Source organism: Hypomesus nipponensis, chromosome 3, assembly GCF_054491055.1.
Source record: "Hypomesus nipponensis isolate SF chromosome 3, ASM5449105v1, whole genome shotgun sequence".
NCBI classification, from domain to species: Eukaryota; Metazoa; Chordata; class Actinopteri; order Osmeriformes; family Osmeridae; genus Hypomesus; species Hypomesus nipponensis.
The window spans coordinates 3,695,477-3,717,816 of record NC_140363.1 but is presented as its reverse complement, the minus strand read 5'-3'; the positions used below and the strand labels follow the sequence as shown (position 1 = coordinate 3,717,816).

At 52.6% G+C, this 22,340-nt stretch overlaps 43 non-coding genes across 43 annotated transcripts; 8 read left to right on the top strand and 35 right to left on the bottom strand.

Moving 5' to 3' along the window:
- Nucleotides 1–66: 66 nt before the first annotated feature.
- Nucleotides 67–140, bottom strand: trnai-aau (transfer RNA isoleucine (anticodon AAU)). Its single transcript has one exon. It is a non-coding gene; the product is annotated as a tRNA-Ile (tRNA).
- A 190-nt stretch (nt 141–330) lies between these two features.
- trnaa-agc (transfer RNA alanine (anticodon AGC)) lies at nt 331–403 on the top strand. The gene has a single exon. It is a non-coding gene; the product is annotated as a tRNA-Ala (tRNA).
- A 315-nt stretch (nt 404–718) lies between these two features.
- Nucleotides 719–792, bottom strand: trnai-aau (transfer RNA isoleucine (anticodon AAU)). The gene has a single exon. It is a non-coding gene; the product is annotated as a tRNA-Ile (tRNA).
- Nucleotides 793–982: 190 nt separating this feature from the next.
- On the top strand, nt 983–1,055 carry trnaa-agc (transfer RNA alanine (anticodon AGC)). The gene has a single exon. It is a non-coding gene; the product is annotated as a tRNA-Ala (tRNA).
- Nucleotides 1,056–1,370: 315 nt separating this feature from the next.
- trnai-aau (transfer RNA isoleucine (anticodon AAU)) lies at nt 1,371–1,444 on the bottom strand. Its single transcript has one exon. It is a non-coding gene; the product is annotated as a tRNA-Ile (tRNA).
- Nucleotides 1,445–2,022: 578 nt separating this feature from the next.
- trnai-aau (transfer RNA isoleucine (anticodon AAU)) lies at nt 2,023–2,096 on the bottom strand. Its single transcript has one exon. It is a non-coding gene; the product is annotated as a tRNA-Ile (tRNA).
- Nucleotides 2,097–2,286: 190 nt separating this feature from the next.
- Nucleotides 2,287–2,359, top strand: trnaa-agc (transfer RNA alanine (anticodon AGC)). Its single transcript has one exon. It is a non-coding gene; the product is annotated as a tRNA-Ala (tRNA).
- A 315-nt stretch (nt 2,360–2,674) lies between these two features.
- Nucleotides 2,675–2,748, bottom strand: trnai-aau (transfer RNA isoleucine (anticodon AAU)). The gene has a single exon. It is a non-coding gene; the product is annotated as a tRNA-Ile (tRNA).
- Nucleotides 2,749–3,326: 578 nt separating this feature from the next.
- Nucleotides 3,327–3,400, bottom strand: trnai-aau (transfer RNA isoleucine (anticodon AAU)). The gene has a single exon. It is a non-coding gene; the product is annotated as a tRNA-Ile (tRNA).
- A 577-nt stretch (nt 3,401–3,977) lies between these two features.
- On the bottom strand, nt 3,978–4,051 carry trnai-aau (transfer RNA isoleucine (anticodon AAU)). Its single transcript has one exon. It is a non-coding gene; the product is annotated as a tRNA-Ile (tRNA).
- A 577-nt stretch (nt 4,052–4,628) lies between these two features.
- On the bottom strand, nt 4,629–4,702 carry trnai-aau (transfer RNA isoleucine (anticodon AAU)). Its single transcript has one exon. It is a non-coding gene; the product is annotated as a tRNA-Ile (tRNA).
- A 190-nt stretch (nt 4,703–4,892) lies between these two features.
- On the top strand, nt 4,893–4,965 carry trnaa-agc (transfer RNA alanine (anticodon AGC)). The gene has a single exon. It is a non-coding gene; the product is annotated as a tRNA-Ala (tRNA).
- A 315-nt stretch (nt 4,966–5,280) lies between these two features.
- Nucleotides 5,281–5,354, bottom strand: trnai-aau (transfer RNA isoleucine (anticodon AAU)). The gene has a single exon. It is a non-coding gene; the product is annotated as a tRNA-Ile (tRNA).
- Nucleotides 5,355–5,544: 190 nt separating this feature from the next.
- Nucleotides 5,545–5,617, top strand: trnaa-agc (transfer RNA alanine (anticodon AGC)). Its single transcript has one exon. It is a non-coding gene; the product is annotated as a tRNA-Ala (tRNA).
- Nucleotides 5,618–5,932: 315 nt separating this feature from the next.
- Nucleotides 5,933–6,006, bottom strand: trnai-aau (transfer RNA isoleucine (anticodon AAU)). The gene has a single exon. It is a non-coding gene; the product is annotated as a tRNA-Ile (tRNA).
- Nucleotides 6,007–6,584: 578 nt separating this feature from the next.
- Nucleotides 6,585–6,658, bottom strand: trnai-aau (transfer RNA isoleucine (anticodon AAU)). The gene has a single exon. It is a non-coding gene; the product is annotated as a tRNA-Ile (tRNA).
- Nucleotides 6,659–6,848: 190 nt separating this feature from the next.
- trnaa-agc (transfer RNA alanine (anticodon AGC)) lies at nt 6,849–6,921 on the top strand. The gene has a single exon. It is a non-coding gene; the product is annotated as a tRNA-Ala (tRNA).
- Nucleotides 6,922–7,236: 315 nt separating this feature from the next.
- trnai-aau (transfer RNA isoleucine (anticodon AAU)) lies at nt 7,237–7,310 on the bottom strand. Its single transcript has one exon. It is a non-coding gene; the product is annotated as a tRNA-Ile (tRNA).
- A 578-nt stretch (nt 7,311–7,888) lies between these two features.
- On the bottom strand, nt 7,889–7,962 carry trnai-aau (transfer RNA isoleucine (anticodon AAU)). The gene has a single exon. It is a non-coding gene; the product is annotated as a tRNA-Ile (tRNA).
- Nucleotides 7,963–8,540: 578 nt separating this feature from the next.
- trnai-aau (transfer RNA isoleucine (anticodon AAU)) lies at nt 8,541–8,614 on the bottom strand. The gene has a single exon. It is a non-coding gene; the product is annotated as a tRNA-Ile (tRNA).
- Nucleotides 8,615–9,192: 578 nt separating this feature from the next.
- Nucleotides 9,193–9,266, bottom strand: trnai-aau (transfer RNA isoleucine (anticodon AAU)). The gene has a single exon. It is a non-coding gene; the product is annotated as a tRNA-Ile (tRNA).
- A 578-nt stretch (nt 9,267–9,844) lies between these two features.
- On the bottom strand, nt 9,845–9,918 carry trnai-aau (transfer RNA isoleucine (anticodon AAU)). The gene has a single exon. It is a non-coding gene; the product is annotated as a tRNA-Ile (tRNA).
- Nucleotides 9,919–10,108: 190 nt separating this feature from the next.
- On the top strand, nt 10,109–10,181 carry trnaa-agc (transfer RNA alanine (anticodon AGC)). The gene has a single exon. It is a non-coding gene; the product is annotated as a tRNA-Ala (tRNA).
- A 315-nt stretch (nt 10,182–10,496) lies between these two features.
- trnai-aau (transfer RNA isoleucine (anticodon AAU)) lies at nt 10,497–10,570 on the bottom strand. The gene has a single exon. It is a non-coding gene; the product is annotated as a tRNA-Ile (tRNA).
- A 578-nt stretch (nt 10,571–11,148) lies between these two features.
- On the bottom strand, nt 11,149–11,222 carry trnai-aau (transfer RNA isoleucine (anticodon AAU)). Its single transcript has one exon. It is a non-coding gene; the product is annotated as a tRNA-Ile (tRNA).
- Nucleotides 11,223–11,800: 578 nt separating this feature from the next.
- On the bottom strand, nt 11,801–11,874 carry trnai-aau (transfer RNA isoleucine (anticodon AAU)). Its single transcript has one exon. It is a non-coding gene; the product is annotated as a tRNA-Ile (tRNA).
- A 578-nt stretch (nt 11,875–12,452) lies between these two features.
- Nucleotides 12,453–12,526, bottom strand: trnai-aau (transfer RNA isoleucine (anticodon AAU)). Its single transcript has one exon. It is a non-coding gene; the product is annotated as a tRNA-Ile (tRNA).
- Nucleotides 12,527–13,104: 578 nt separating this feature from the next.
- trnai-aau (transfer RNA isoleucine (anticodon AAU)) lies at nt 13,105–13,178 on the bottom strand. Its single transcript has one exon. It is a non-coding gene; the product is annotated as a tRNA-Ile (tRNA).
- A 578-nt stretch (nt 13,179–13,756) lies between these two features.
- On the bottom strand, nt 13,757–13,830 carry trnai-aau (transfer RNA isoleucine (anticodon AAU)). The gene has a single exon. It is a non-coding gene; the product is annotated as a tRNA-Ile (tRNA).
- A 578-nt stretch (nt 13,831–14,408) lies between these two features.
- Nucleotides 14,409–14,482, bottom strand: trnai-aau (transfer RNA isoleucine (anticodon AAU)). Its single transcript has one exon. It is a non-coding gene; the product is annotated as a tRNA-Ile (tRNA).
- A 581-nt stretch (nt 14,483–15,063) lies between these two features.
- trnai-aau (transfer RNA isoleucine (anticodon AAU)) lies at nt 15,064–15,137 on the bottom strand. Its single transcript has one exon. It is a non-coding gene; the product is annotated as a tRNA-Ile (tRNA).
- A 578-nt stretch (nt 15,138–15,715) lies between these two features.
- Nucleotides 15,716–15,789, bottom strand: trnai-aau (transfer RNA isoleucine (anticodon AAU)). Its single transcript has one exon. It is a non-coding gene; the product is annotated as a tRNA-Ile (tRNA).
- A 581-nt stretch (nt 15,790–16,370) lies between these two features.
- Nucleotides 16,371–16,444, bottom strand: trnai-aau (transfer RNA isoleucine (anticodon AAU)). The gene has a single exon. It is a non-coding gene; the product is annotated as a tRNA-Ile (tRNA).
- A 190-nt stretch (nt 16,445–16,634) lies between these two features.
- Nucleotides 16,635–16,707, top strand: trnaa-agc (transfer RNA alanine (anticodon AGC)). The gene has a single exon. It is a non-coding gene; the product is annotated as a tRNA-Ala (tRNA).
- Nucleotides 16,708–17,022: 315 nt separating this feature from the next.
- On the bottom strand, nt 17,023–17,096 carry trnai-aau (transfer RNA isoleucine (anticodon AAU)). Its single transcript has one exon. It is a non-coding gene; the product is annotated as a tRNA-Ile (tRNA).
- A 578-nt stretch (nt 17,097–17,674) lies between these two features.
- Nucleotides 17,675–17,748, bottom strand: trnai-aau (transfer RNA isoleucine (anticodon AAU)). Its single transcript has one exon. It is a non-coding gene; the product is annotated as a tRNA-Ile (tRNA).
- A 578-nt stretch (nt 17,749–18,326) lies between these two features.
- On the bottom strand, nt 18,327–18,400 carry trnai-aau (transfer RNA isoleucine (anticodon AAU)). Its single transcript has one exon. It is a non-coding gene; the product is annotated as a tRNA-Ile (tRNA).
- Nucleotides 18,401–18,978: 578 nt separating this feature from the next.
- trnai-aau (transfer RNA isoleucine (anticodon AAU)) lies at nt 18,979–19,052 on the bottom strand. Its single transcript has one exon. It is a non-coding gene; the product is annotated as a tRNA-Ile (tRNA).
- Nucleotides 19,053–19,630: 578 nt separating this feature from the next.
- trnai-aau (transfer RNA isoleucine (anticodon AAU)) lies at nt 19,631–19,704 on the bottom strand. The gene has a single exon. It is a non-coding gene; the product is annotated as a tRNA-Ile (tRNA).
- A 578-nt stretch (nt 19,705–20,282) lies between these two features.
- trnai-aau (transfer RNA isoleucine (anticodon AAU)) lies at nt 20,283–20,356 on the bottom strand. Its single transcript has one exon. It is a non-coding gene; the product is annotated as a tRNA-Ile (tRNA).
- Nucleotides 20,357–20,937: 581 nt separating this feature from the next.
- trnai-aau (transfer RNA isoleucine (anticodon AAU)) lies at nt 20,938–21,011 on the bottom strand. The gene has a single exon. It is a non-coding gene; the product is annotated as a tRNA-Ile (tRNA).
- Nucleotides 21,012–21,589: 578 nt separating this feature from the next.
- Nucleotides 21,590–21,663, bottom strand: trnai-aau (transfer RNA isoleucine (anticodon AAU)). The gene has a single exon. It is a non-coding gene; the product is annotated as a tRNA-Ile (tRNA).
- A 577-nt stretch (nt 21,664–22,240) lies between these two features.
- Nucleotides 22,241–22,314, bottom strand: trnai-aau (transfer RNA isoleucine (anticodon AAU)). The gene has a single exon. It is a non-coding gene; the product is annotated as a tRNA-Ile (tRNA).
- Nucleotides 22,315–22,340: the final 26 nt, after the last annotated feature.

Sequence of the window (22,340 nt, the reverse complement as noted above, 5' to 3'; positions counted from 1 at the left end):
TAGCATTTCAAAGCCTCGCCACAGACTAGATAAAGCAATGGAAAAGATCTAAAAAAAAGGGGTGATTGGCCCGTATGGGGATCGAACCCACGACCTTGGCGTTATTAGCACCACGCTCTGACCAACTGAGCTAACGGGCCGGAGACACTCTCTCCAGCCGCGGAAACGCGGTGTCCTAGGCGCCACCTCCGTTCGGCGTGGAACGACCGGTCGTAGTTGGCCCACGCTGTAAGTCGTTTTTTCGTCACTCTAAATTCAAGGGGATGTCAAGAAAGCAATTAAATGGGAGCTACGAGTCTTCCAAGACTCCAACATCCGCTCCAGAGCAAGGGGGAATTAGCTCAAATGGTAGAGCGCTCGCCTAGCATGCGAGAAGTAGCGGGATCGATGCCCGCATTCTCCAATGCCTTTCGGCTCGTTTGTGGTTCAGTGGCTCGGCTAGTTCAATAAGACAGGTTTGTGCGGTACGTCCAGTGTCGCTCTCCGACCAGGCAGTGTTTTGGCATCACCGTTTTGAAAAATGACACTTCCTTGAGTCAACGGTATTTACCTGGGGCTTACCGAAACCCAGGAGCAAACCAGGGACCTTGAGACCCTCAGCCTAACCCTCTCCCAACTGAGCTATTTGGGCAGGCGTTCCAAAGCCAGTCAGTAGCATTTCAAAGCCTCGCCACAAACTAGATAAAGCAATGGAAAAGATCTCCAAAGAAGGGGTGTTTGGCCCGTATGGGGATCGAACCCACGACCTTGGCGTTATTAGCACCACGCTCTGACCAACTGAGCTAACGGGCCGGAGACACTCTCTCCAGCCGCGGAAACGCGGTGTCCTAGGCGCCACCTCCGTTCGGCGTGGAACGACCGGTCGTAGTTGGCCCACGCTGTAAGTCGTTTTTTCGTCACTCTAAATTCAAGGGGATGTCAAGAAAGCAATTAAATGGGAGCTACGAGTCTTCCAAGACTCCAACATCCGCTCCAGAGCAAGGGGGAATTAGCTCAAATGGTAGAGCGCTCGCCTAGCATGCGAGAAGTAGCGGGATCGATGCCCGCATTCTCCAATGCCTTTCGGCTCGTTTGTGGTTCAGTGGCTCGGCTAATTCAATAAGACAGGTTTGTGCGGTACGTCCAGTGTCGCTCTCCGACCAGGCAGTGTTTTGGCATCACCGTTTTGAAAAATGACACTTCCTTGAGTCAACGGTATTTACCTGGGGCTTACCGAAACCCAGGAGCAAACCAGGGACCTTGAGACCCTCAGCCTAACCCTCTCCCAACTGAGCTATTTGGGCAGGCGTTCCAAAGCCAGTCAGTAGCATTTCAAAGCCTCGCCACAGACTAGATAAAGCAATGGAAAAGATATCCAAAGAAGGGGTGTTTGGCCCGTATGGGGATCGAACCCACGACCTTGGCGTTATTAGCACCACGCTCTGACCAACTGAGCTAACGGGCCGGAGACACTCTCTCCAGCCGCGGAAACGCGGTGTCCTAGGCGCCACCTCCGTTCGGCGTGGAACGACCGGTCGTAGTTGGCCCACGCTGTAAGTCGTTTTTTCGTCACTCTAAATTCAAGGGGATGTCAAGAAAGCAATTAAATGGGAGCTACGAGTCTTCCAAGACTCCAACATCCGCTCCAGAGCAAAGGGGAATTAGCTCAAATGGTAGAGCGCTCGCTTAGCATGCGAGAAGTAGCGGGATCGATGCCCGCATTCTCCAATGCCTTTCGGCTCGTTTGTGGTTCAGTAGCTCGGCTAGTTCAATAAGACAGGTTTGTGCGGTACGTCCAGTGTCGCTCTCCGACCAGGCAGTGTTTTGGCATCACCGTTTTGAAAAATGACACTTCCTTGAGTCAACGGTATTTACCTGGGGCTTACCGAAACCCAGGAGCAAACCAGGGACCTTGAGACCCTCAGCCTAACCCTCTCCCAACTGAGCTATTTGGGCAGGCGTTCCAAAGCCAGTCAGTAGCATTTCAAAGCCTCGCCACAGACTAGATAAAGCAATGGAAAAGATCTCCAAAGAAGGGGTGATTGGCCCGTATGGGGATCGAACCCACGACCTTGGCGTTATTAGCACCACGCTCTGACCAACTGAGCTAACAGGCCGGAGACACTCTCTCCAGCTGCGGAAACGCGGTGTCCTAGGCGCCACTTCCGTTCGGCGTGGAACGACCGGTCGTAGTTGGCCCACGCTGTAAGTCGTTTTTTCGTCACTCTAAATTCAAGGGGATGTCAAGAAAGCAATTAAATGGGAGCTACGAGTCTTCCAAGACTCCAACCTCAGCTCCAGAGCAAGGGGGAATTAGCTCAAATGGTAGAGCGCTCGCCTAGCATGCGAGAAGTAGCGGGATCGATGCCCGCATTCTCCAATGCCTTTCGGCTCGTTTGTGGTTCAGTAGCTCGGCTAGTTCAATAAGACAGGTTTGTGCGGTACGTCCAGTGTCGCTCTCCGACCAGGCAGTGTTTTGGCATCACCGTTTTGAAAAATGACACTTCCTTGAGTCAACGGTATTTACCTGGGGCTTACCGAAACCCAGGAGCAAACCAGGGACCTTGAGACCCTCAGCCTAACCCTCTCCCAACTGAGCTATTTGGGCAGGCGTTCCAAAGCCAGTCAGTAGCATTTCAAAGCCTCGCCACAGACTAGATAGAGCAATGGAAAATATCTCCAAAGAAGGGGTGTTTGGCCCGTATGGGGATCGAACCCACGACCTTGGCGTTATTAGCACCACGCTCTGACCAACTGAGCTAACAGGCCGGAGACACTCTCTCCAGCTGCGGAAACGCGGTGTCCTAGGCGCCACTTCCGTTCGGCGTGGAACGACCGGTCGTAGTTGGCCCACGCTGTAAGTCGTTTTTTCGTCACTCTAAATTCAAGGGGATGTCAAGAAAGCAATTAAATGGGAGCTACGAGTCTTCCAAGACTCCAACCTCAGCTCCAGAGCAAGGGGGAATTAGCTCAAATGGTAGAGCGCTCGCTTAGCATGCGAGAAGTAGCGGGATCGATGCCCGCATTCTCCAATGCCTTTCGGCTCGTTTGTGGTTCAGTAGCTCGGCTAGTTCAATAAGACAGGTTTGTGCGGTACGTCCAGTGTCGCTCTCCGACCAGGCAGTGTTTTGGCATCACCGTTTTGAAAAATGACACTTCCTTGAGTCAACGGTATTTACCTGGGGCTTACCAAAACCCAGGAGCAAACCAGGGACCTTGAGACCCTCAGCCTAACCCTCTCCCAACTGAGCTATTTGGGCAGGCGTTCCAAAGCCAGTCAGTAGCATTTCAAAGCCTCGCCACAGACTAGATAAAGCAATGGAAAAGATCTCCAAAGAAGGGGTGTTTGGCCCGTATGGGGATCGAACCCACGACCTTGGCGTTATTAGCACCACGCTCTGACCAACTGAGCTAACAGGCCGGAGACACTCTCTCCAGCTGCGGAAACGCGGTGTCCTAGGCGCCACTTCCGTTCGGCGTGGAACGACCGGTCGTAGTTGGCCCACGCTGTAAGTCGTTTTTTCGTCACTCTAAATTCAAGGGGATGTCAAGAAAGCAATTAAATGGGAGCTACGAGTCTTCCAAGACTCCAACATCTGCTCCAGAGCAAAGGGGAATTAGCTCAAATGGTAGAGCGCTCGCTTAGCATGCGAGAAGTAGCGGGATCGATGCCCGCATTCTCCAATGCCTTTCGGCTCGTTTGTGGTTCAGTGGCTCGGCTAGTTCAATAAGACAGGTTTGTGCGGTATGTCCAGTGTCGCTCTCCGACCAAGCGGTGTTTTGGCATCACCGTTTTGAAAATGACACTTCCTTAAGTCAACGGTATTTACCTGGGGCTTACCGAAACCCAGGAGCAAACCAGGGACCTTGAGACCCTCAGCCTAACCCTCTCCCAACTGAGCTATTTGGGCAGGCGTTCCAAAGCCAGTCAGTAGCATTTCAAAGCCTCGCCACAGACTAGATAAAGCAATGGAAAAGATCTCCAAAGAAGGGGTGTTTGGCCCGTATGGGGATCGAAACCACGACCTTGGCGTTATTAGCACCACGCTCTGACCAACTGAGCTAACAGGCCGGAGACACTTTCTCCAGCTGCGGAAACGCGGTGTCCTAGGCGCCACTTCCGTTCGGCGTGGAACGACCGGTCGTAGTTGGCCCACGCTTTAAGTCGTTTTTTCATCACTCTAAATTCAAGGGGATGTCAAGAAAGCAATTAAATGGGAGCTACGAGTCTTCCAAGACTCCAACCTCAGCTCCAGAGCAAGGGGGAATTAGCTCAAATGGTAGAGCGCTCGCTTAGCATGCGAGAAGTAGCGGGATCGATGCCCGCATTCTCCAATGCCTTTCGGCTCGTTTGTGGTTCAGTGGCTCGGCTAGTTCAATAAGACAGGTTTGTGCGGTACGTCCAGTGTCGCTCTCCGACCAAGCGGTGTTTTGGCATCACCGTTTTGAAAATGACACTTCCTTAAGTCAACGGTATTTACCTGGGGCTTACCGAAACCCAGGAGCAAACCAGGGACCTTGAGACCCTCAGCCTAACCCTCTCCCAACTGAGCTATTTGGGCAGGCGTTCCAAAGCCAGTCAGTAGCATTTCAAAGCCTCGCCACAGACTAGATAAAGCAATGGAAAAGATCTAAAAAAAAGGGGTGATTGGCCCGTATGGGGATCGAACCCACGACCTTGGCGTTATTAGCACCACGCTCTGACCAACTGAGCTAACGGGCCGGAGACACTCTCTCCAGCCGCGGAAACGCGGTGTCCTAGGCGCCACCTCCGTTCGGCGTGGAACGACCGGTCGTAGTTGGCCCACGCTGTAAGTCGTTTTTTCGTCACTCTAAATTCAAGGGGATGTCAAGAAAGCAATTAAATGGGAGCTACGAGTCTTCCAAGACTCCAACATCCGCTCCAGAGCAAGGGGGAATTAGCTCAAATGGTAGAGCGCTCGCCTAGCATGCGAGAAGTAGCGGGATCGATGCCCGCATTCTCCAATGCCTTTCGGCTCGTTTGTGGTTCAGTGGCTCGGCTAGTTCAATAAGACAGGTTTGTGCGGTACGTCCAGTGTCGCTCTCCGACCAGGCAGTGTTTTGGCATCACCGTTTTGAAAAATGACACTTCCTTGAGTCAACGGTATTTACCTGGGGCTTACCGAAACCCAGGAGCAAACCAGGGACCTTGAGACCCTCAGCCTAACCCTCTCCCAACTGAGCTATTTGGGCAGGCGTTCCAAAGCCAGTCAGTAGCATTTCAAAGCCTCGCCACAAACTAGATAAAGCAATGGAAAAGATCTCCAAAGAAGGGGTGTTTGGCCCGTATGGGGATCGAACCCACGACCTTGGCGTTATTAGCACCACGCTCTGACCAACTGAGCTAACGGGCCGGAGACACTCTCTCCAGCCGCGGAAACGCGGTGTCCTAGGCGCCACCTCCGTTCGGCGTGGAACGACCGGTCGTAGTTGGCCCACGCTGTAAGTCGTTTTTTCGTCACTCTAAATTCAAGGGGATGTCAAGAAAGCAATTAAATGGGAGCTACGAGTCTTCCAAGACTCCAACATCCGCTCCAGAGCAAGGGGGAATTAGCTCAAATGGTAGAGCGCTCGCCTAGCATGCGAGAAGTAGCGGGATCGATGCCCGCATTCTCCAATGCCTTTCGGCTCGTTTGTGGTTCAGTGGCTCGGCTAATTCAATAAGACAGGTTTGTGCGGTACGTCCAGTGTCGCTCTCCGACCAGGCAGTGTTTTGGCATCACCGTTTTGAAAAATGACACTTCCTTGAGTCAACGGTATTTACCTGGGGCTTACCGAAACCCAGGAGCAAACCAGGGACCTTGAGACCCTCAGCCTAACCCTCTCCCAACTGAGCTATTTGGGCAGGCGTTCCAAAGCCAGTCAGTAGCATTTCAAAGCCTCGCCACAGACTAGATAAAGCAATGGAAAAGATATCCAAAGAAGGGGTGTTTGGCCCGTATGGGGATCGAACCCACGACCTTGGCGTTATTAGCACCACGCTCTGACCAACTGAGCTAACGGGCCGGAGACACTCTCTCCAGCCGCGGAAACGCGGTGTCCTAGGCGCCACCTCCGTTCGGCGTGGAACGACCGGTCGTAGTTGGCCCACGCTGTAAGTCGTTTTTTCGTCACTCTAAATTCAAGGGGATGTCAAGAAAGCAATTAAATGGGAGCTACGAGTCTTCCAAGACTCCAACATCCGCTCCAGAGCAAAGGGGAATTAGCTCAAATGGTAGAGCGCTCGCTTAGCATGCGAGAAGTAGCGGGATCGATGCCCGCATTCTCCAATGCCTTTCGGCTCGTTTGTGGTTCAGTAGCTCGGCTAGTTCAATAAGACAGGTTTGTGCGGTACGTCCAGTGTCGCTCTCCGACCAGGCAGTGTTTTGGCATCACCGTTTTGAAAAATGACACTTCCTTGAGTCAACGGTATTTACCTGGGGCTTACCGAAACCCAGGAGCAAACCAGGGACCTTGAGACCCTCAGCCTAATCCTCTCCCAACTGAGCTATTTGGGCAGGCGTTCCAAAGCCAGTCAGTAGCATTTCAAAGCCTCGCCACAGACTAGATAAAGCAATGGAAAAGATCTCCAAAGAAGGGGTGATTGGCCCGTATGGGGATCGAACCCACGACCTTGGCGTTATTAGCACCACGCTCTGACCAACTGAGCTAACAGGCCGGAGACACTCTCTCCAGCTGCGGAAACGCGGTGTCCTAGGCGCCACTTCCGTTCGGCGTGGAACGACCGGTCGTAGTTGGCCCACGCTGTAAGTCGTTTTTTCGTCACTCTAAATTCAAGGGGATGTCAAGAAAGCAATTAAATGGGAGCTACGAGTCTTCCAAGACTCCAACCTCAGCTCCAGAGCAAGGGGGAATTAGCTCAAATGGTAGAGCGCTCGCCTAGCATGCGAGAAGTAGCGGGATCGATGCCCGCATTCTCCAATGCCTTTCGGCTCGTTTGTGGTTCAGTAGCTCGGCTAGTTCAATAAGACAGGTTTGTGCGGTACGTCCAGTGTCGCTCTCCGACCAGGCAGTGTTTTGGCATCACCGTTTTGAAAAATGACACTTCCTTGAGTCAACGGTATTTACCTGGGGCTTACCGAAACCCAGGAGCAAACCAGGGACCTTGAGACCCTCAGCCTAACCCTCTCCCAACTGAGCTATTTGGGCAGGCGTTCCAAAGCCAGTCAGTAGCATTTCAAAGCCTCGCCACAGACTAGATAGAGCAATGGAAAAGATCTCCAAAGAAGGGGTGTTTGGCCCGTATGGGGATCGAACCCACGACCTTGGCGTTATTAGCACCACGCTCTGACCAACTGAGCTAACAGGCCGGAGACACTCTCTCCAGCTGCGGAAACGCGGTGTCCTAGGCGCCACTTCCGTTCGGCGTGGAACGACCGGTCGTAGTTGGCCCACGCTGTAAGTCGTTTTTTCGTCACTCTAAATTCAAGGGGATGTCAAGAAAGCAATTAAATGGGAGCTACGAGTCTTCCAAGACTCCAACCTCAGCTCCAGAGCAAGGGGGAATTAGCTCAAATGGTAGAGCGCTCGCTTAGCATGCGAGAAGTAGCGGGATCGATGCCCGCATTCTCCAATGCCTTTCGGCTCGTTTGTGGTTCAGTAGCTCGGCTAGTTCAATAAGACAGGTTTGTGCGGTACGTCCAGTGTCGCTCTCCGACCAGGCAGTGTTTTGGCATCACCGTTTTGAAAAATGACACTTCCTTGAGTCAACGGTATTTACCTGGGGCTTACCAAAACCCAGGAGCAAACCAGGGACCTTGAGACCCTCAGCCTAACCCTCTCCCAACTGAGCTATTTGGGCAGGCGTTCCAAAGCCAGTCAGTAGCATTTCAAAGCCTCGCCACAGACTAGATAAAGCAATGGAAAAGATCTCCAAAGAAGGGGTGTTTGGCCCGTATGGGGATCGAACCCACGACCTTGGCGTTATTAGCACCACGCTCTGACCAACTGAGCTAACAGGCCGGAGACACTCTCTCCAGCTGCGGAAACGCGGTGTCCTAGGCGCCACTTCCGTTCGGCGTGGAACGACCGGTCGTAGTTGGCCCACGCTGTAAGTCGTTTTTTCGTCACTCTAAATTCAAGGGGATGTCAAGAAAGCAATTAAATGGGAGCTACGAGTCTTCCAAGACTCCAACCTCAGCTCCAGAGCAAGGGGGAATTAGCTCAAATGGTAGAGCGCTCGCTTAGCATGCGAGAAGTAGCGGGATCGATGCCCGCATTCTCCAATGCCTTTCGGCTCGTTTGTGGTTCAGTAGCTCGGCTAGTTCAATAAGACAGGTTTGTGCAGTACGTCCAGTGTCGCTCTCCGACCAGGCAGTGTTTTGGCATCACCGTTTTGAAAAATGACACTTCCTTGAGTCAACGGTATTTACCTGGGGCTTACCGAAACCCAGGAGCAAACCAGGGACCTTGAGACCCTCAGCCTAACCCTCTCCCAACTGAGCTATTTGGGCAGGCGTTCCAAAGCCAGTCAGTAGCATTTCAAAGCCTCGCCACAGACTAGATAAAGCAATGGAAAAGATCTCCAAAGAAGGGGTGTTTGGCCCGTATGGGGATCGAACCCACGACCTTGGCGTTATTAGCACCACGCTCTGACCAACTGAGCTAACGGGCCGGAGACACTCTCTCCAGCCGCGGAAACGCGGTGTCCTAGGCGCCACTTCCGTTCGGCGTGGAACGACCGGTCGTAGTTGGCCCACGCTGTAAGTCGTTTTTTCGTCACTCTAAATTCAAGGGGATGTCAAGAAAGCAATTAAATGGGAGCTACGAGTCTTCCAAGACTCCAACCTCAGCTCCAGAGCAAGGGGGAATTAGCTCAAATGGTAGAGCGCTCGCTTAGCATGCGAGAAGTAGCGGGATCGATGCCCGCATTCTCCAATGCCTTTCGGCTCGTTTGTGGTTCAGTAGCTCGGCTAGTTCAATAAGACAGGTTTGTGCGGTACGTCCAGTGTCGCTCTCCGACCAGGCAGTGTTTTGGCATCACCGTTTTGAAAAATGACACTTCCTTGAGTCAACGGTATTTACCTGGGGCTTACCGAAACCCAGGAGCAAACCAGGGACCTTGAGACCCTCAGCCTAACCCTCTCCCAACTGAGCTATTTGGGCAGGCGTTCCAAAGCCAGTCAGTAGCATTTCAAAGCCTCGCCACAGACTAGATAAAGCAATGGAAAAGATCTCCAAAGAAGGGGTGTTTGGCCCGTATGGGGATCGAACCCACGACCTTGGCGTTATTAGCACCACGCTCTGACCAACTGAGCTAACGGGCCGGAGACACTCTCTCCAGCCGCGGAAACGCGGTGTCCTAGGCGCCACTTCCGTTCGGCGTGGAACGACCGGTCGTAGTTGGCCCACGCTGTAAGTCGTTTTTTCGTCACTCTAAATTCAAGGGGATGTCAAGAAAGCAATTAAATGGGAGCTACGAGTCTTCCAAGACTCCAACCTCAGCTCCAGAGCAAGGGGGAATTAGCTCAAATGGTAGAGCGCTCGCTTAGCATGCGAGAAGTAGCGGGATCGATGCCCGCATTCTCCAATGCCTTTCGGCTCGTTTGTGGTTCAGTAGCTCGGCTAGTTCAATAAGACAGGTTTGTGCGGTACGTCCAGTGTCGCTCTCCGACCAGGCAGTGTTTTGGCATCACCGTTTTGAAAAATGACACTTCCTTGAGTCAACGGTATTTACCTGGGGCTTACCGAAACCCAGGAGCAAACCAGGGACCTTGAGACCCTCAGCCTAACCCTCTCCCAACTGAGCTATTTGGGCAGGCGTTCCAAAGCCAGTCAGTAGCATTTCAAAGCCTCGCCACAGACTAGATAAAGCAATGGAAAAGATCTCCAAAGAAGGGGTGATTGGCCCGTATGGGGATCGAACCCACGACCTTGGCGTTATTAGCACCACGCTCTGACCAACTGAGCTAACAGGCCGGAGACACTCTCTCCAGCTGCGGAAACGCGGTGTCCTAGGCGCCACTTCCGTTCGGCGTGGAACGACCGGTCGTAGTTGGCCCACGCTGTAAGTCGTTTTTTCGTCACTCTAAATTCAAGGGGATGTCAAGAAAGCAATTAAATGGGAGCTACGAGTCTTCCAAGACTCCAACCTCAGCTCCAGAGCAAGGGGGAATTAGCTCAAATGGTAGAGCGCTCGCCTAGCATGCGAGAAGTAGCGGGATCGATGCCCGCATTCTCCAATGCCTTTCGGCTCGTTTGTGGTTCAGTAGCTCGGCTAGTTCAATAAGACAGGTTTGTGCGGTACGTCCAGTGTCGCTCTCCGACCAGGCAGTGTTTTGGCATCACCGTTTTGAAAAATGACACTTCCTTGAGTCAACGGTATTTACCTGGGGCTTACCGAAACCCAGGAGCAAACCAGGGACCTTGAGACCCTCAGCCTAACCCTCTCCCAACTGAGCTATTTGGGCAGGCGTTCCAAAGCCAGTCAGTAGCATTTCAAAGCCTCGCCACAGACTAGATAGAGCAATGGAAAATATCTCCAAAGAAGGGGTGTTTGGCCCGTATGGGGATCGAACCCACGACCTTGGCGTTATTAGCACCACGCTCTGACCAACTGAGCTAACAGGCCGGAGACACTCTCTCCAGCTGCGGAAACGCGGTGTCCTAGGCGCCACTTCCGTTCGGCGTGGAACGACCGGTCGTAGTTGGCCCACGCTGTAAGTCGTTTTTTCGTCACTCTAAATTCAAGGGGATGTCAAGAAAGCAATTAAATGGGAGCTACGAGTCTTCCAAGACTCCAACCTCAGCTCCAGAGCAAGGGGGAATTAGCTCAAATGGTAGAGCGCTCGCTTAGCATGCGAGAAGTAGCGGGATCGATGCCCGCATTCTCCAATGCCTTTCGGCTCGTTTGTGGTTCAGTAGCTCGGCTAGTTCAATAAGACAGGTTTGTGCGGTACGTCCAGTGTCGCTCTCCGACCAGGCAGTGTTTTGGCATCACCGTTTTGAAAAATGACACTTCCTTGAGTCAACGGTATTTACCTGGGGCTTACCAAAACCCAGGAGCAAACCAGGGACCTTGAGACCCTCAGCCTAACCCTCTCCCAACTGAGCTATTTGGGCAGGCGTTCCAAAGCCAGTCAGTAGCATTTCAAAGCCTCGCCACAGACTAGATAAAGCAATGGAAAAGATCTCCAAAGAAGGGGTGTTTGGCCCGTATGGGGATCGAACCCACGACCTTGGCGTTATTAGCACCACGCTCTGACCAACTGAGCTAACAGGCCGGAGACACTCTCTCCAGCTGCGGAAACGCGGTGTCCTAGGCGCCACTTCCGTTCGGCGTGGAACGACCGGTCGTAGTTGGCCCACGCTGTAAGTCGTTTTTTCGTCACTCTAAATTCAAGGGGATGTCAAGAAAGCAATTAAATGGGAGCTACGAGTCTTCCAAGACTCCAACCTCAGCTCCAGAGCAAGGGGGAATTAGCTCAAATGGTAGAGCGCTCGCTTAGCATGCGAGAAGTAGCGGGATCGATGCCCGCATTCTCCAATGCCTTTCGGCTCGTTTGTGGTTCAGTAGCTCGGCTAGTTCAATAAGACAGGTTTGTGCAGTACGTCCAGTGTCGCTCTCCGACCAGGCAGTGTTTTGGCATCACCGTTTTGAAAAATGACACTTCCTTGAGTCAACGGTATTTACCTGGGGCTTACCGAAACCCAGGAGCAAACCAGGGACCTTGAGACCCTCAGCCTAACCCTCTCCCAACTGAGCTATTTGGGCAGGCGTTCCAAAGCCAGTCAGTAGCATTTCAAAGCCTCGCCACAGACTAGATAAAGCAATGGAAAAGATCTCCAAAGAAGGGGTGTTTGGCCCGTATGGGGATCGAACCCACGACCTTGGCGTTATTAGCACCACGCTCTGACCAACTGAGCTAACAGGCCGGAGACACTCTCTCCAGCTGCGGAAACGCGGTGTCCTAGGCGCCACTTCCGTTCGGCGTGGAACGACCGGTCGTAGTTGGCCCACGCTGTAAGTCGTTTTTTCGTCACTCTAAATTCAAGGGGATGTCAAGAAAGCAATTAAATGGGAGCTACGAGTCTTCCAAGACTCCAACCTCAGCTCCAGAGCAAGGGGGAATTAGCTCAAATGGTAGAGCGCTCGCTTAGCATGCGAGAAGTAGCGGGATCGATGCCCGCATTCTCCAATGCCTTTCGGCTCGTTTGTGGTTCAGTAGCTCGGCTAGTTCAATAAGACAGGTTTGTGCGGTACGTCCAGTGTCGCTCTCCGACCAGGCAGTGTTTTGGCATCACCGTTTTGAAAAATGACACTTCCTTGAGTCAACGGTATTTACCTGGGGCTTACCAAAACCCAGGAGCAAACCAGGGACCTTGAGACCCTCAGCCTAACCCTCTCCCAACTGAGCTATTTGGGCAGGCGTTCCAAAGCCAGTCAGTAGCATTTCAAAGCCTCGCCACAGACTAGATAAAGCAATGGAAAAGATCTCCAAAGAAGGGGTGTTTGGCCCGTATGGGGATCGAACCCACGACCTTGGCGTTATTAGCACCACGCTCTGACCAACTGAGCTAACAGGCCGGAGACACTCTCTCCAGCTGCGGAAACGCGGTGTCCTAGGCGCCACTTCCGTTCGGCGTGGAACGACCGGTCGTAGTTGGCCCACGCTGTAAGTCGTTTTTTCGTCACTCTAAATTCAAGGGGATGTCAAGAAAGCAATTAAATGGGAGCTACGAGTCTTCCAAGACTCCAACCTCAGCTCCAGAGCAAGGGGGAATTAGCTCAAATGGTAGAGCGCTCGCTTAGCATGCGAGAAGTAGCGGGATCGATGCCCGCATTCTCCAATGCCTTTCGGCTCGTTTGTGGTTCAGTAGCTCGGCTAGTTCAATAAGACAGGTTTGTGCGGTACGTCCAGTGTCGCTCTCCGACCAGGCAGTGTTTTGGCATCACCGTTTTGAAAAATGACACTTCCTTGAGTCAACGGTATTTACCTGGGGCTTACCGAAACCCAGGAGCAAACCAGGGACCTTGAGACCCTCAGCCTAACCCTCTCCCAACTGAGCTATTTGGGCAGGCGTTCCAAAGCCAGTCAGTAGCATTTCAAAGCCTCGCCACAGACTAGATAAAGCAATGGAAAAGATCTCCAAAGAAGGGGTGTTTGGCCCGTATGGGGATCGAACCCACGACCTTGGCGTTATTAGCACCACGCTCTGACCAACTGAGCTAACGGGCCGGAGACACTCTCTCCAGCCGCGGAAACGCGGTGTCCTAGGCGCCACTTCCGTTCGGCGTGGAACGACCGGTCGTAGTTGGCCCACGCTGTAAGTCGTTTTTTCGTCACTCTAAATTCAAGGGGATGTCAAGAAAGCAATTAAATGGGAGCTACGAGTCTTCCAAGACTCCAACCTCAGCTCCAGAGCAAGGGGGAATTAGCTCAAATGGTAGAGCGCTCGCTTAGCATGCGAGAAGTAGCGGGATCGATGCCCGCATTCTCCAATGCCTTTCGGCTCGTTTGTGGTTCAGTAGCTCGGCTAGTTCAATAAGACAGGTTTGTGCGGTACGTCCAGTGTCGCTCTCCGACCAGGCAGTGTTTTGGCATCACCGTTTTGAAAAATGACACTTCCTTGAGTGAACGGTATTTACCTGGGGCTTACCGAAACCCAGGAGCAAACCAGGGACCTTGAGACCCTCAGCCTAACCCTCTCCCAACTGAGCTATTTGGGCAGGCGTTCCAAAGCCAGTCAGTAGCATTTCAAAGCCTCGCCACAGACTAGATAAAGCAATGGAAAAGATCTCCAAAGAAGGGGTGTTTGGCCCGTATGGGGATCGAACCCACGACCTTGGCGTTATTAGCACCACGCTCTGACCAACTGAGCTAACGGGCCGGAGACACTCTCTCCAGCCGCGGAAACGCGGTGTCCTAGGCGCCACTTCCGTTCGGCGTGGAACGACCGGTCGTAGTTGGCCCACGCTGTAAGTCGTTTTTTCGTCACTCTAAATTCAAGGGGATGTCAAGAAAGCAATTAAATGGGAGCTACGAGTCTTCCAAGACTCCAACCTCAGCTCCAGAGCAAGGGGGAATTAGCTCAAATGGTAGAGCGCTCGCTTAGCATGCGAGAAGTAGCGGGATCGATGCCCGCATTCTCCAATGCCTTTCGGCTCGTTTGTGGTTCAGTAGCTCGGCTAGTTCAATAAGACAGGTTTGTGCGGTACGTCCAGTGTCGCTCTCCGACCAGGCAGTGTTTTGGCATCACCGTTTTGAAAAATGACACTTCCTTGAGTCAACGGTATTTACCTGGGGCTTACCAAAACCCAGGAGCAAACCAGGGACCTTGAGACCCTCAGCCTAACCCTCTCCCAACTGAGCTATTTGGGCAGGCGTTCCAAAGCCAGTCAGTAGCATTTCAAAGCCTCGCCACAGACTAGATAAAGCAATGGAAAAGATCTCCAAAGAAGGGGTGTTTGGCCCGTATGGGGATCGAACTCACGACCTTGGCGTTATTAGCACCACGCTCTGACCAACTGAGCTAACGGGCCAGAGACACTCTCCCCCAGCAGCGGAAACGCTGTGTCCTAGGCGCCACCTCCGTTCGGCGTGGAATGACCGGTTGTAGTTGGCCCACGCTGTAAGTCTTTTTTTGTCATTCTAAGTTCAAGGGGAGGTCAAGAAAGCAATTAAACGGACGGGAGCTACGAGTCTTCCAAGACTTCAACGTCAGCTCCAGAGCAAGGGGGAATTAGCTCAAATGGTAGAGTGCTCGCTTAGCATGCGAGAAGTAGTGGGATCGATGCCCGCATTCTCCAATGCCTTAAGGCTCGTTTGTGGTTCAGTGGCTCGGCTAGTTCAATAACACAGGTTTGTGCGGTACGTCCAGTGTCGCTCTCCGACCAGGCAGTGTTTTGGCATCACCGTTTTGAAAGTGACACTTCCTTGAGTCAACGGTATTTACCTAGGGCTTACCAAAACCCAGGAGCAAACCAGGGACCTTGAGACCCTCAGCCTAACCCTCTCCCAACTGAGCTATTTGGGCAGGCGTTCCAAAGCCAGTCAGTAGCATTTCAAAGCCTCGCCACAGACTAGATAAAGCAATGGAAAAGATCTCCAAAGAAGGGGTGTTTGGCCCGTATGGGGATCGAACCCACGACCTTGGCGTTATTAGCACCACGCTCTGACCAACTGAGCTAACGGGCCGGAGACACTCTCTCCAGCCGCGGAAACGCGGTGTCCTAGGCGCCACTTCCGTTCGGCGTGGAACGACCGGTCGTAGTTGGCCCACGCTGTAAGTCGTTTTTTCGTCACTCTAAATTCAAGGGGATGTCAAGAAAGCAATTAAATGGGAGCTACGAGTCTTCCAAGACTCCAACCTCAGCTCCAGAGCAAGGGGGAATTAGCTCAAATGGTAGAGCGCTCGCTTAGCATGCGAGAAGTAGCGGGATCGATGCCCGCATTCTCCAATGCCTTTCGGCTCGTTTGTGGTTCAGTAGCTCGGCTAGTTCAATAAGACAGGTTTGTGCGGTACGTCCAGTGTCGCTCTCCGACCAGGCAGTGTTTTGGCATCACCGTTTTGAAAAATGACACTTCCTTGAGTCAACGGTATTTACCTGGGGCTTACCAAAACCCAGGAGCAAACCAGGGACCTTGAGACCCTCAGCCTAACCCTCTCCCAACTGAGCTATTTGGGCAGGCGTTCCAAAGCCAGTCAGTAGCATTTCAAAGCCTCGCCACAGACTAGATAAAGCAATGGAAAAGATCTCCAAAGAAGGGGTGTTTGGCCCGTATGGGGATCGAACTCACGACCTTGGCGTTATTAGCACCACGCTCTGACCAACTGAGCTAACGGGCCAGAGACACTCTCCCCCAGCAGCGGAAACGCTGTGTCCTAGGCGCCACCTCCGTTCGGCGTGGAATGACCGGTTGTAGTTGGCCCACGCTGTAAGTCTTTTTTTGTCATTCTAAGTTCAAGGGGAGGTCAAGAAAGCAATTAAACGGACGGGAGCTACGAGTCTTCCAAGACTTCAACGTCAGCTCCAGAGCAAGGGGGAATTAGCTCAAATGGTAGAGTGCTCGCTTAGCATGCGAGAAGTAGTGGGATCGATGCCCGCATTCTCCAATGCCTTAAGGCTCGTTTGTGGTTCAGTGGCTCGGCTAGTTCAATAACACAGGTTTGTGCGGTACGTCCAGTGTCGCTCTCCGACCAGGCAGTGTTTTGGCATCACCGTTTTGAAAGTGACACTTCCTTGAGTCAACGGTATTTACCTAGGGCTTACCAAAACCCAGGAGCAAACCAGGGACCTTGAGACCCTCAGCCTAACCCTCTCCCAACTGAGCTATTTGGGCAGGCGTTCCAAAGCCAGTCAGTAGCATTTCAAAGCCTCGCCACAGACTAGATAAAGCAATGGAAAAGATCTCCAAAGAAGGGGTGATTGGCCCGTATGGGGATCGAACCCACGACCTTGGCGTTATTAGCACCACGCTCTGACCAACTGAGCTAACAGGCCGGAGACACTCTCTCCAGCTGCGGAAACGCGGTGTCCTAGGCGCCACTTCCGTTCGGCGTGGAACGACCGGTCGTAGTTGGCCCACGCTGTAAGTCGTTTTTTCGTCACTCTAAATTCAAGGGGATGTCAAGAAAGCAATTAAATGGGAGCTACGAGTCTTCCAAGACTCCAACCTCAGCTCCAGAGCAAGGGGGAATTAGCTCAAATGGTAGAGCGCTCGCCTAGCATGCGAGAAGTAGCGGGATCGATGCCCGCATTCTCCAATGCCTTTCGGCTCGTTTGTGGTTCAGTAGCTCGGCTAGTTCAATAAGACAGGTTTGTGCGGTACGTCCAGTGTCGCTCTCCGACCAGGCAGTGTTTTGGCATCACCGTTTTGAAAAATGACACTTCCTTGAGTCAACGGTATTTACCTGGGGCTTACCGAAACCCAGGAGCAAACCAGGGACCTTGAGACCCTCAGCCTAACCCTCTCCCAACTGAGCTATTTGGGCAGGCGTTCCAAAGCCAGTCAGTAGCATTTCAAAGCCTCGCCACAGACTAGATAGAGCAATGGAAAAGATCTCCAAAGAAGGGGTGTTTGGCCCGTATGGGGATCGAACCCACGACCTTGGCGTTATTAGCACCACGCTCTGACCAACTGAGCTAACAGGCCGGAGACACTCTCTCCAGCTGCGGAAACGCGGTGTCCTAGGCGCCACTTCCGTTTGGCGTGGAACGACCGGTCGTAGTTGGCCCACGCTGTAAGTCGTTTTTTCGTCACTCTAAATTCAAGGGGATGTCAAGAAAGCAATTAAATGGGAGCTACGAGTCTTCCAAGACTCCAACCTCAGCTCCAGAGCAAGGGGGAATTAGCTCAAATGGTAGAGCGCTCGCTTAGCATGCGAGAAGTAGCGGGATCGATGCCCGCATTCTCCAATGCCTTTCGGCTCGTTTGTGGTTCAGTAGCTCGGCTAGTTCAATAAGACAGGTTTGTGCGGTACGTCCAGTGTCGCTCTCCGACCAGGCAGTGTTTTGGCATCACCGTTTTGAAAAATGACACTTCCTTGAGTCAACGGTATTTACCTGGGGCTTACCAAAACCCAGGAGCAAACCAGGGACCTTGAGACCCTCAGCCTAACCCTCTCCCAACTGAGCTATTTGGGCAGGCGTTCCAAAGCCAGTCAGTAGCATTTCAAAGCCTCGCCACAGACTAGATAAAGCAATGGAAAAGATCTCCAAAGAAGGGGTGTTTGGCCCGTATGGGGATCGAACCCACGACCTTGGCGTTATTAGCACCACGCTCTGACCAACTGAGCTAACGGGCCGGAGACACTCTCTCCAGCCGCGGAAACGCGGTGTCCTAGGCGCCACTTCCGTTCGGCGTGGAACGACCGGTCGTAGTTGGCCCACGCTGTAAGTCGTTTTTTCGTCACTCTAAATTCAAGGGGATGTCAAGAAAGCAATTAAATGGGAGCTACGAGTCTTCCAAGACTCCAACCTCAGCTCCAGAGCAAGGGGGAATTAGCTCAAATGGTAGAGCGCTCGCTTAGCATGCGAGAAGTAGCGGGATCGATGCCCGCATTCTCCAATGCCTTTCGGCTCGTTTGTGGTTCAGTAGCTCGGCTAGTTCAATAAGACAGGTTTGTGCGGTACGTCCAGTGTCGCTCTCCGACCAGGCAGTGTTTTGGCATCACCGTTTTGAAAAATGACACTTCCTTGAGTCAACGGTATTTACCTGGGGCTTACCGAAACCCAGGAGCAAACCAGGGACCTTGAGACCCTCAGCCTAACCCTCTCCCAACTGAGCTATTTGGGCAGGCGTTCCAAAGCCAGTCAGTAGCATTTCAAAGCCTCGCCACAGACTAGATAAAGCAATGGAAAAGATCTCCAAAGAAGGGGTGTTTGGGCCGTATGGGGATCGAACCCACGACCTTGGCGTTATTAGCACCACGCTCTGACCAACTGAGCTAACAGGCCGGAGACACTCTCTCCAGCCGCGGAAACGCGGTGTCCTAGGCGCCACTTCCGTTCGGCGTGGAACGACCGGTCGTAGTTGGCCCACGCTGTAAGTCGTTTTTTCGTCACTCTAAATTCAAGGGGATGTCAAGAAAGCAATTAAATGGGAGCTACGAGTCTTCCAAGACTCCAACCTCAGCTCCAGAGCAAGGGGGAATTAGCTCAAATGGTAGAGCGCTCGCTTAGCATGCGAGAAGTAGCGGGATCGATGCCCGCATTCTCCAATGCCTTTCGGCTCGTTTGTGGTTCAGTAGCTCGGCTAGTTCAATAAGACAGGTTTGTGCGGTACGTCCAGTGTCGCTCTCCGACCAGGCAGTGTTTTGGCATCACCGTTTTGAAAAATGACACTTCCTTGAGTCAACGGTATTTACCTGGGGCTTACCGAAACCCAGGAGCAAACCAGGGACCTTGAGACCCTCAGCCTAACCCTCTCCCAACTGAGCTATTTGGGCAGGCGTTCCAAAGCCAGTCAGTAGCATTTCAAAGCCTCGCCACAGACTAGATAAAGCAATGGAAAAGATCTCCAAAGAAGGGGTGTTTGGCCCGTATGGGGATCGAACCCACGACCTTGGCGTTATTAGCACCACGCTCTGACCAACTGAGCTAACGGGCCGGAGACACTCTCTCCAGCCGCGGAAACGCGGTGTCCTAGGCGCCACTTCCGTTCGGCGTGGAACGACCGGTCGTAGTTGGCCCACGCTGTAAGTCGTTTTTTCGTCACTCTAAATTCAAGGGGATGTCAAGAAAGCAATTAAATGGGAGCTACGAGTCTTCCAAGACTCCAACCTCAGCTCCAGAGCAAGGGGGAATTAGCTCAAATGGTAGAGCGCTCGCTTAGCATGCGAGAAGTAGCGGGATCGATGCCCGCATTCTCCAATGCCTTTCGGCTCGTTTGTGGTTCAGTAGCTCGGCTAGTTCAATAAGACAGGTTTGTGCGGTACGTCCAGTGTCGCTCTCCGACCAGGCAGTGTTTTGGCATCACCGTTTTGAAAAATGACACTTCCTTGAGTGAACGGTATTTACCTGGGGCTTACCGAAACCCAGGAGCAAACCAGGGACCTTGAGACCCTCAGCCTAACCCTCTCCCAACTGAGCTATTTGGGCAGGCGTTCCAAAGCCAGTCAGTAGCATTTCAAAGCCTCGCCACAGACTAGATAAAGCAATGGAAAAGATCTCCAAAGAAGGGGTGTTTGGCCCGTATGGGGATCGAACCCACGACCTTGGCGTTATTAGCACCACGCTCTGACCAACTGAGCTAACGGGCCGGAGACACTCTCTCCAGCCGCGGAAACGCGGTGTCCTAGGCGCCACTTCCGTTCGGCGTGGAACGACCGGTCGTAGTTGGCCCACGCTGTAAGTCGTTTTTTCGTCACTCTAAATTCAAGGGGATGTCAAGAAAGCAATTAAATGGGAGCTACGAGTCTTCCAAGACTCCAACCTCAGCTCCAGAGCAAGGGGGAATTAGCTCAAATGGTAGAGCGCTCGCTTAGCATGCGAGAAGTAGCGGGATCGATGCCCGCATTCTCCAATGCCTTTCGGCTCGTTTGTGGTTCAGTAGCTCGGCTAGTTCAATAAGACAGGTTTGTGCGGTACGTCCAGTGTCGCTCTCCGACCAGGCAGTGTTTTGGCATCACCGTTTTGAAAAATGACACTTCCTTGAGTCAACGGTATTTACCTGGGGCTTACCAAAACCCAGGAGCAAACCAGGGACCTTGAGACCCTCAGCCTAACCCTCTCCCAACTGAGCTATTTGGGCAGGCGTTCCAAAGCCAGTCAGTAGCATTTCAAAGCCTCGCCACAGACTAGATAAAGCAATGGAAAAGATCTCCAAAGAAGGGGTGTTTGGCCCGTATGGGGATCGAACTCACGACCTTGGCGTTATTAGCACCACGCTCTGACCAACTGAGCTAACGGGCCAGAGACACTCTCCCCCAGCAGCGGAAACGCTGTGTCCTAGGCGCCACCTCCGTTCGGCGTGGAATGACCGGTTGTAGTTGGCCCACGCTGTAAGTCTTTTTTTGTCATTCTAAGTTCAAGGGGAGGTCAAGAAAGCAATTAAACGGACGGGAGCTACGAGTCTTCCAAGACTTCAACGTCAGCTCCAGAGCAAGGGGGAATTAGCTCAAATGGTAGAGTGCTCGCTTAGCATGCGAGAAGTAGTGGGATCGATGCCCGCATTCTCCAATGCCTTAAGGCTCGTTTGTGGTTCAGTGGCTCGGCTAGTTCAATAACACAGGTTTGTGCGGTACGTCCAGTGTCGCTCTCCGACCAGGCAGTGTTTTGGCATCACCGTTTTGAAAGTGACACTTCCTTGAGTCAACGGTATTTACCTAGGGCTTACCAAAACCCAGGAGCAAACCAGGGACCTTGAGACCCTCAGCCTAACCCTCTCCCAACTGAGCTATTTGGGCAGGCGTTCCAAAGCCAGTCAGTAGCATTTCAAAGCCTCGCCACAGACTAGATAAAGCAATGGAAAAGATATCCAAAGAAGGGGTGTTTGGCCCGTATGGGGATCGAACCCACGACCTTGGCGTTATTAGCACCACGCTCTGACCAACTGAGCTAACGGGCCGGAGACACTCTCTCCAGCCGCGGAAACGCGGTGTCCTAGGCGCCACCTCCGTTCGGCGTGGAACGACCGGTCGTAGTTGGCCCACGCTGTAAGTCGTTTTTTCGTCACTCTAAATTCAAGGGGATGTCAAGAAAGCAATTAAATGGGAGCTACGAGTCTTCCAAGACTCCAACATCCGCTCCAGAGCAAAGGGGAATTAGCTCAAATGGTAGAGCGCTCGCTTAGCATGCGAGAAGTAGCGGGATCGATGCCCGCATTCTCCAATGCCTTTCGGCTCGTTTGTGGTTCAGTAGCTCGGCTAGTTCAATAAGACAGGTTTGTGCGGTACGTCCAGTGTCGCTCTCCGACCAGGCAGTGTTTTGGCATCACCGTTTTGAAAAATGACACTTCCTTGAGTCAACGGTATTTACCTGGGGCTTACCGAAACCCAGGAGCAAACCAGGGACCTTGAGACCCTCAGCCTAACCCTCTCCCAACTGAGCTATTTGGGCAGGCGTTCCAAAGCCAGTCAGTAGCATTTCAAAGCCTCGCCACAGACTAGATAAAGCAATGGAAAAGATCTCCAAAGAAGGGGTGATTGGCCCGTATGGGGATCGAACCCACGACCTTGGCGTTATTAGCACCACGCTCTGACCAACTGAGCTAACAGGCCGGAGACACTCTCTCCAGCTGCGGAAACGCGGTGTCCTAGGCGCCACTTCCGTTCGGCGTGGAACGACCGGTCGTAGTTGGCCCACGCTGTAAGTCGTTTTTTCGTCACTCTAAATTCAAGGGGATGTCAAGAAAGCAATTAAATGGGAGCTACGAGTCTTCCAAGACTCCAACCTCAGCTCCAGAGCAAGGGGGAATTAGCTCAAATGGTAGAGTGCTCGCTTAGCATGCGAGAAGTAGTGGGATCGATGCCCGCATTCTCCAATGCCTTAAGGCTCGTTTGTGGTTCAGTGGCTCGGCTAGTTCAATAACACAGGTTTGTGCGGTACGTCCAGTGTCGCTCTCCGACCAGGCAGTGTTTTGGCATCACCGTTTTGAAAGTGACACTTCCTTGAGTCAACGGTATTTACCTAGGGCTTACCAAAACCCAGGAGCAAACCAGGGACCTTGAGACCCTCAGCCTAACCCTCTCCCAACTGAGCTATTTGGGCAGGCGTTCCAAAGCCAGTCAGTAGCATTTCAAAGCCTCGCCACAGACTAGATAAAGCAATGGAAAAGATATCCAAAGAAGGGGTGTTTGGCCCGTATGGGGATCGAACCCACGACCTTGGCGTTATTAGCACCACGCTCTGACCAACTGAGCTAACGGGCCGGAGACACTCTCTCCAGCCGCGGAAA